We start from the raw sequence: 8,487 nt of genomic DNA on the forward strand, positions 1-8,487 counted from the left end.
CACCCACGCCCCATCCCCCCTCCCCCGTCACCTGCTGGGCTGCCTGCCTCTCCCTGTACCTCCCTTCTCACACCAGACCACTCACACCCCACCATCTTCCACAGACCCTCCTCGGACCTGCAAGACCTCCCTAACCGGATTGGCCTAAAGTCACCTCCAGACTTGTAAAAGTCACATCATCCAGTTGTCATTCTGGCCCTAATTGACATAGGAGGAGCAGTTGTACCTCAGCTGTTTCCCAGGTCTGTCTCTAAGCAGACCCTGGAGTTACAGAGGCCTGCCCTCTGTAAGCCAGTTTGGACCAGTATAATTATTATCAATGTATCCTTATCTATACTGACATTATATTCCAGGGCTCCAGGGCGGTGCTAGGCACTGAGTCAGAATTCTTCCAACTTCAGGTGACTAAAACCTGAACTTCAAGTCAGCTCCATGTTTGTTTGGGGGCGGTTATGTGGGATGGGGGTTAATTACCTGCAAAGACACGTGATGGAACTTTCTGGGGTGATAGAAAGGTTCTAATTCTAGACTGAAGTGGTGGTTATGTGGATGGATACATTTTTTATACCCACCAAACTGCACAATTAAAATCTGCCTTTTGTTGTATGTAAATTATCCTTCAATAAGGCTGATTTAAGAAAAAAACTAATGTCATCATAACAACACAGAGAGCCAGGTTTCCCTCATGCTCTGACGACTTTGACGCTCTAGCCCCTTCCTCTGGAGAGATCTGTCCTAACAGTCAATTCTTGTGACAGCTCACCTTAGGGGTGACAGCTTGTCATTCAGCAAAATAAAACAACAAAACTTTTCCTTTGGGATGTTTTCCTCAAACTAACTGGAAGACTACGGGTGATTGGTGCTAATATATGGCTTCCATAATTTCATTTTCACCTACTGGATGTAGGTACATTTTTTTTCCTTTACCTAATGTAAAAAGTTAGCTTTCATTACATTAATTTAGCTATACAATGAGAACCACATGCTGTGACTGCAACAACTGTCTGTCTGTCTGTCTTGAGCTGTAAGTCCCTGGCTACAAGGATGAGAATACCTGAGCAGAAGCTCTCATTTTATCTGAGGGTGGTTCTAATAGAAAAGGTAACAATCAAGCCCAGAGCATCATTTAGCCCATCCATCAGCTTCCATCCAGTTCTTCGAGAGTCAATGAAACAACTGTGATCATCCAACAAGGAAGGAAATATAATCTCGGCGAATAACCATTCACATAATAGTGGAATGTTTCCTTGCTATGATAGGCTTTTGCTAGATCACGAGAGGAATTTTGAGCTACTCTCTAGAAGTAAAGGATATACGCTATAAAACAAGATGTTTAAAGACTTACTAAATAATGTTAATAATACCAATATGATGCTCGGTCTGAATTCTCTTGAAAAAAGAAAAAAGGCTAAGTCGTGAATAGATACATATGATCACCAACTGCCAAGTTGAATAAGGGAGACTACATTTCCCTGAGGCTTGAAATAAGGATAATAAAATATTGCTTTTGCAGAGCCCCTTTCTTGGAAGAAGAGCTCATAAAACTTTATCATACATATATTTGCTGTACTAATTTAATCATTTAATCTCCCTCCTGCTTTTCTGAAGGCATCTTTACTACCGTGTGGCAGGGACCACAGACTAATTGTGTTTACAGAGAATGTCAAGCCAGTCTCTGGCACGGTCTGGTATTCTGAGGGAACTCAACAGTGAAAAACATCACACGATTCGCCCCTTTATCAAAAAACATTCTCAGCGTTTAAGAAAACCGTAACCTGTGTCCCTACGAAGCAATGAGCTTGTTGTGTTGATTAACCTTATCTGTAGTCTTCTCGTTCATTCTCTTGGTCACACAGGCTGTGTGGGAGAGTAAATCCTGCCCCAGACCTTACCTTTTCACCTCTTCCTAATCTTCCTTCAGGGGTTCCTAGCAACTGTCCTGCCCCGAGAACCCAGGTAAAATACGGAAGGGTGGAAACTCAGGCAAAGCTTGTAGTCTTTCGACCGATCTTCACCCGGAAGAGGGAAGCTGAGAGGCTCCATTTTGGGGTCTTCCTTAAAGAAGTTAAGCTAACTCTTAGGAGCGTGTCTGCCCCTCCCACACATGCCCCTTTGTTCTTCCATTTTGCCCAGAGAAATAAAAAGCCAAACACTCTCATCTTCAAGCAGAGTGCTGGGGGTGGCCAAAGGGGAAGAGACAGTGTAGGCAAGATATCTCACAGGTGAGGGGTGAGGGCTGCTGGCCCTGCCTGGCCCTCCAAACACAGAGGCCGGCTTTGGGGTACTCACTCCCAACCCAGGCCGATTTCCTCCCAAGAGATGCTTCTCTGTTGGTATTGAGCTTTTATCCTTTGCACAGTTAATGAAAAGACAGAAAAGACAAAATTACCAGCGGTTTCGGGGCCACGAGAGCATTTCCAAAGCCAGTGCTCAAATGTCTCTAGTCATTATGGTCCTGTTCTCTCTCCTGATAAAACTGGTTTCTAACTCTTGATCTAACTGGAATTCCACATCCACGCCTTAACCCCTCTGCTCTTGATGGAAGCCCAGAGGGTTCCATATATGGTTGTTTGAATGAATGAACAAATACTTTTTTACATGCGGTGTATTGTTCCATCCTTAGAACCACCTGGTGAGATAGGAAAGTCAGGTATTCCTCCTCTTTTTAACAGATGTGCAAACTGAGGTGCCAAGGGACCCAATGACCTCCTAAGGTTCCATGGAAAATGAGTTATAGGGCATTAGACCTCACACTGCTCTTTCCACCCTGGAAGGAAAGATGAAAAGCAGTCAGTGACTAATCCACAGACCGTGTCTCGGTTGTGTAAGTTTTTAGCTGAGTCATTTATTAATAAGTAATCAGCCTGCTACCTTATCTTGGTGTGGCTCCCTTCCCCTCCCCCTTCTGTCCTTTCCACACATTCCCAGTGCCCCCAGGACTTCACAGTCCAACAGAAACATATTTCTTCCATGGCACCTTCCTGAGACCCAGCCATGGAAGTTGACCTTTCCCCACCCCTCAGGCATCTCCCTAATGCTGGTCGTGCTTTTCTATCCTGCCTTATCTCCTCCACTAGAATGTCAGCTCCATGTCTGGGTCCTCTTAGCAGTATTCATGGCCCCAGCCTTGCCTGTCGGAACACTCCCACCATCCCTGGAAAAAGTCTAGTTAGAGGAGGTTTTTCCATCAATTATTTTGGAGCAAAAGCTAGTTTACGCCAAGGTTGTTCCTTTTCCTAGGGAGAAATGGGGACCACCAGGAATCGGGTAACGTGGAGAAATGCATGGAGTGTGATCCACCTTGGGTCTTATTATTTCTGGACACAATGTTATTACTTCTTTGGTCCTCTCCTTCCTTCTTCCTGTTCCCTCAGGCACAGGGTAACCATATAGCAATGGGATTGATTTTTTTTTTCATTCATTTAAATGAAAAGGCTTTCCTTTAAAGTACTCTCTTATTCTAATGACATCCCCATTGTTCAAAATGTATTGCTATCTCTCCTGGCATTTCTTTCCTTGCTGTTGAATATTCTTTTGGGTAATTCTCAAGAGTGGCAATTTTTCATCCCTGAGGCTGGGTTTGGCCATGGATATTTAGCCAGATAATAATAACAGCTGTGAATGTATGGAACATTCTACAGGTTCAGAGAACTAAGGCATCCTTCATGTTGACAGAGTCAGAATTAAGACTTACAACTAAGGTGGTAAGTATCATTTGAGTAGAAACTTTGACATGATAACGAAGAAAAGGGACAGATTTCTTGGGTGGCTCAAGGGTAGCCCCCATAGCAAGGCCAAAGGCCAAGTTCTGGACCAGCGATGGGCAGCGGCAGCCTCACTGGACAGCTATTGCCACTGTTGGAGGGTAGAACAGATTTGGGTGCATTCATTCCCCTGTGCTACTTCTTAACAATCACAGCCACTGTGCTAGGGGCTTTCAACAAGCATTCACAGAGTTCCTACAAAGTGCTCAGTGCCGCAGTAATAACAGGTACAGGGCTCCAATGTCTGGATTTGCGGTCTCGTCGGGGCAAATGTAATAGTGTGACATGTGTAGGAACGGCGGTCTGTAGGACCAAATGGCACAAAGGAAGGCGTTGTCACATCTCTTGGAGCTAATGGGACGGAGGGGGCTGACGACCAGGCATAGGGTGTCAGAAGAAGACTCCACAGGGTTTGCACCAACCTTCACAACCACCCCTAAGGTGGCCCCCATCGTGTGGGCCAGAGAAGTTGCAAAGCTGGCCAAGGTCACTCAGCTTGGAAGTGTGAGAACCAGGGCTATTCTCTCTCTGGTGGGCTCATTGCTGGATCTCCATGTAGTGACACTCAAGGAACATACGAGGAACTGAATCTGGGTCTATCTGAGGCCCAACATGACTCTCTTTCCACTAGAGAAATCTGGCTCTGCCTTCCTTTTCTTGAAAAATCAGTTTTCAAAAAAATTTTTATAGGAATTTTTCAACTAAGGCAAAGCATCTAGAATAGTCTCTGGCACAGCAACCAGGGAGAACTCGGCAGAGGCTCTGCCTATTAGTCCCTGGGAAGCCTTGGGAAGTCACTTCACCTTCTAGGCTCCTGTTTCCTCAGACAGAAAAAGAGGAGATTGGGACTTCCCTGGTGGCGCAGTGGATTCTTAAGAATCCACCTGCCAATGCAGGGGACATGGGTTCAAGGCCTGGTCCGGGAAGATCCCACCAGCCACGGAGCAACTAAGTCTGTGTGCCACAACTACTGAGCCTGTGCTCTTGAGCCCACGAGCCACAACTACTGAGCCTGCGTGCCACAACTACTGAAGCCCGCACGCCTAGAGCCCGTGCTCTGCAACAAGAGAAGCCACTGCAATGAGAAGCCCACGCACCACAACGAAGAGTAGCCCCTGCTTGCCGCAACTAGAGAAAGCCCGCGTGCAGCAACGAAGACCCAACGCGGCCAAAAATAAATAAACAGATTAATTAATTAATTAATTTTTAAAACAAAGGAAAGGAAAAGAGGCGGTGGCTAAATTCAGGTGGGGGCACAAACCCAGGCGCTGTCAACATCTGGATGCACCGTAAGTGAGCTGTGGCCTCCAGAAGTGTAAGAAGGTGGCCACCCCTCAGCTGTGCCCACGTAGGAATGGGGCCTGGGGTTGTCAGCCAGAGCTTCCAGTATTTCCAGAAAGTCTCTCAAACTTTATTTGAAATCTCCAGATTTTTAAATATTGACAACAAAGTCCGCTTCAAACAAAGAAACAAGGAAACAAACCAAAACAGCTACTCAGGTCCAAAAAGATGTGTCCATCGTGGAGACCGGCCTGGCCATCAGTTTTCAACATCAGATTACAGGACACGTGAAGTCAGCTCTAGCTCTGGAATTTGGCAATTAAGTGGAGGTTGCTTGTTTCTCCTCCTGTGAAGTGACACATGAAATAAGAAGAATGAAACCTAGGTGCCTTCTGTCTTTGAGGCCACGCTGCTGAAGGCTGTGCCTGATCGCAGGTGACAGACGTTCTCAAGCTGATGGCGTTTCCTCTGACCTTGGCTGCCAGCCTGGAGCCTCACTCCTCCTTTCACGGTTAACGTGGCTTCCCTACCCCCCGCTCCCACCCAGCTGGAGGCTACCATGTCAGCTGGTGACCCTTGTCATCCCCCAGTGCCTTCAGGTATGTAAGCGTGGTGCTTTTCTTTCCAAAACGGACAGAGAAGACATACTGTCACAAGGCAGATATGTGCCTTAAAGTCGCAGCTCTAGAGAAAGGTAAGGTTCAGGAAATATTTTGTTGACAAAAATGTGTAACTATGAGAAGGGTCATCAGATAGTATCAGCTTTTACAGATTGGGGCTGCTTAGAAGGGAGTCTATAAAACACTCTTCACAGAGACTCAAAGGAGTATTGATTTTTTAGGAGCAGAGGGGGTCAAAATCACATCCCTTGCACAACAGCTGCCACTGCTCCCCCACTCTGGACCTTTTTAACAAAGAACGAGACAGGAAAAGGCAGAAAGATAGAGCCGAAGAGAAGGATGAAGAGGAACGCATCGTCTGGTCCCTGAAAAGCTTTCCCGGGGCCGCAGTGACGAGGAAGGGTGAGTCCCTTCAGGGAAACCAGAACCTGGTTTCGTGTTCTGGCTGCTGCAGTGGACGGCCGCCCCTGGGGACACGTGCTTTGTGTCTGCAGAAAGGCAGTGGGAAAGTTCACGCAGGGTGGCCAGTGGCCCGATGACACTGGCAGCCAAAAATTTCTCAGGTTGGGCTTCCCTGGTGGCGCAGTTGTTGAGAGTCCGCCTGCCGATGCAGCGGACACGGGTTCGTGCCCCGGTCCGGGAAGATCCCGCATGTCGCGGAGCGGCTGGGCCCGTGAGCCATGGCCACTAAGCCTGCGCGTCCGGAGCCTGTGCTCCACAACGGGAAGGGCCACAACAGTGAGAGGACCGCGTACCGCAAAAAAAAAAAAAATATATTTCTCAGGTTGAATCACCTGTTCCTGCAAGTGCATGAAATGCCCAGAAGACACCAGGCACTTTCATACTCCAGAAGGAGCGTGATGAAACTGGCCTCCAGGACACTGCTGGTACACTCCACATGACCGGAATATGCATGCTTGCTGATGCTTTTTGGTCTGGAAGGACAGGCACATCGAAGGCAGAAAAGGGTCACTCTTGTGCTGCTGCAAAACGTGACCCAGTATTAATGTCCACCATGTGGGCCTGGGAGAGGTCCCTGGCCGGAAGAGGGAGGGGAAGGCTTCTTTAGGAGGGAAGCGGGATTCATAATCAGAGGAAGACCACTTTCCGGGCTGCTGTACCCAGGAAGACATCAGAATGAGTTATACAAAGAAAGCTCGGGATTAGCAACAGAGCAGACGAGAGATCCGTGGCGCCTTAATTCCTGCTACTTACTAGAAGGGAGGAGACCTTATTCTCCACACTTCCTCCTTTCCAGGGCCAACCAGTTGATAACTAGGTTCAGCTTACCTAGAAAGGATCAAAGTATTAGCCCCTTTACCCAAAGTGGAAGGCTCCGAGAGGCTGGTGTGGAGAGTACTACAGTGTGTCCTACTTGCCTCCCAAGTTGGAAGTGACAGTCCCAGGCCTGGGCCGAGTCACTGGGAAGTAGAAGAGGAAAAGCTCGCTCCACCTGGGGCGGGGCGTGGGTGGCAGGTGTAGGGAGGCCAAGAACAATGGGCCATGTTGACTGCGTTTCAGTGATGTGAGCCCGTCCTGGAGAGCTGGCCTTGCAGATACAGGCCCCAACTAATCCCATCACACAGCCCTGAGGACGGGGAGATGAGACCAGAGAGTTCACTCCAATACTGCTCCTCCACATGGAAACATGAGGAAGCGGGAGATAAAGGTTCCCCCATCTCTCACATGCACATTACAGAGTAGGGCTGGGCCCTCCAACGGGTCAAAGCCAATGTGAGAGAACCAAGCTATAAAGTTAGACACCAGCTAAAATAGAGCGGGTTCAGCAGACCAGTCATCCATGTCGCCTCTGATGAGTGAAGTCAACCGACAGGGTGACACGGCCAAGCAGGGGAGCCATGAGAATCAGGGTCTCAGGAGCTACAAAAGAACCAAGGAGAGGAAGGCTGCAAAAGATGGGCAGAAGGGGTTGCTATGGGAGCACAAAGAATCTTCAGCCCCGGCTGAAGACTCTCCTTTTGAAAGCCCATAGCTTGACCCCTTAGAACTGCCTTGGTGGTTCTTTTTCCAAAAGATTCAGTCTCCAAGCCAGGCATCTGGACATGGGCCAGATACACATATGGGGAGCCCAGAATGGAAGGTCAGCCTGAGGCGGCCAATGGCCCAGAGTCTGTAAGCATAGAAGAACACAGGCAACAAAGAGAGAGGTGGGAAGGTGTACTGGGATCACAGACTCTGTGAAGAGTGGGGCAGGGTCAGGTGAGAAGCTCTAAAGGTGAGAAAAGCTGAGCTCCAGGGAGGGCTAAAGGGGAAAAATCTGACAGACTTCGCACACACTGAACTTCCAAGAATTTCCAAGTATGCGCTAAGAGATAGACTAAACACAATGTAAGGTCTTCGGGGCCTGATTTGGACAAGATCTGACCAAGATGGCAGCCATCAAGTGCCGAGTGCCAGGGGCACGTTCTGCCTCTGATGGCCTTGAGGCAGAAGGAGACCTCAATTTAAGGTGCCACAGAGCTGCTTCCCCGTTCTAGAATTTTGTGAGTGTGGAGATTCACTTTAGTCTGAAGCTTTAGGAAAACTGGGACATGTCCATGAGGACAAATGGGCTCAAGCCTGGATAAGATTCCAGTGAAAAGTGGGACTTTCCCTGAGTGAAGTAAAAAGCTTCCACACAACAGCAAATCCTATTCATTCACGTTTCTCAACTTCGTACAATCTCATTCAGTCAAATCTTGCTAAGACCTCGTCTCTTTGTCTGTGTACACACTTCCCACCCCTCCGCTAATAATCCCTTAAGGCTCAAGCCTGAACTTGAACAAAAATATTTATAAAATAAAGCTATAAGCAAAGGTCAT

This window comes from Neophocaena asiaeorientalis, unplaced genomic scaffold (genome assembly GCF_003031525.2).
Source record: "Neophocaena asiaeorientalis asiaeorientalis breed wild unplaced genomic scaffold, Neophocaena_asiaeorientalis_V1.1 scaffold124, whole genome shotgun sequence".
Classification (NCBI taxonomy): domain Eukaryota; kingdom Metazoa; phylum Chordata; class Mammalia; order Artiodactyla; family Phocoenidae; genus Neophocaena; species Neophocaena asiaeorientalis.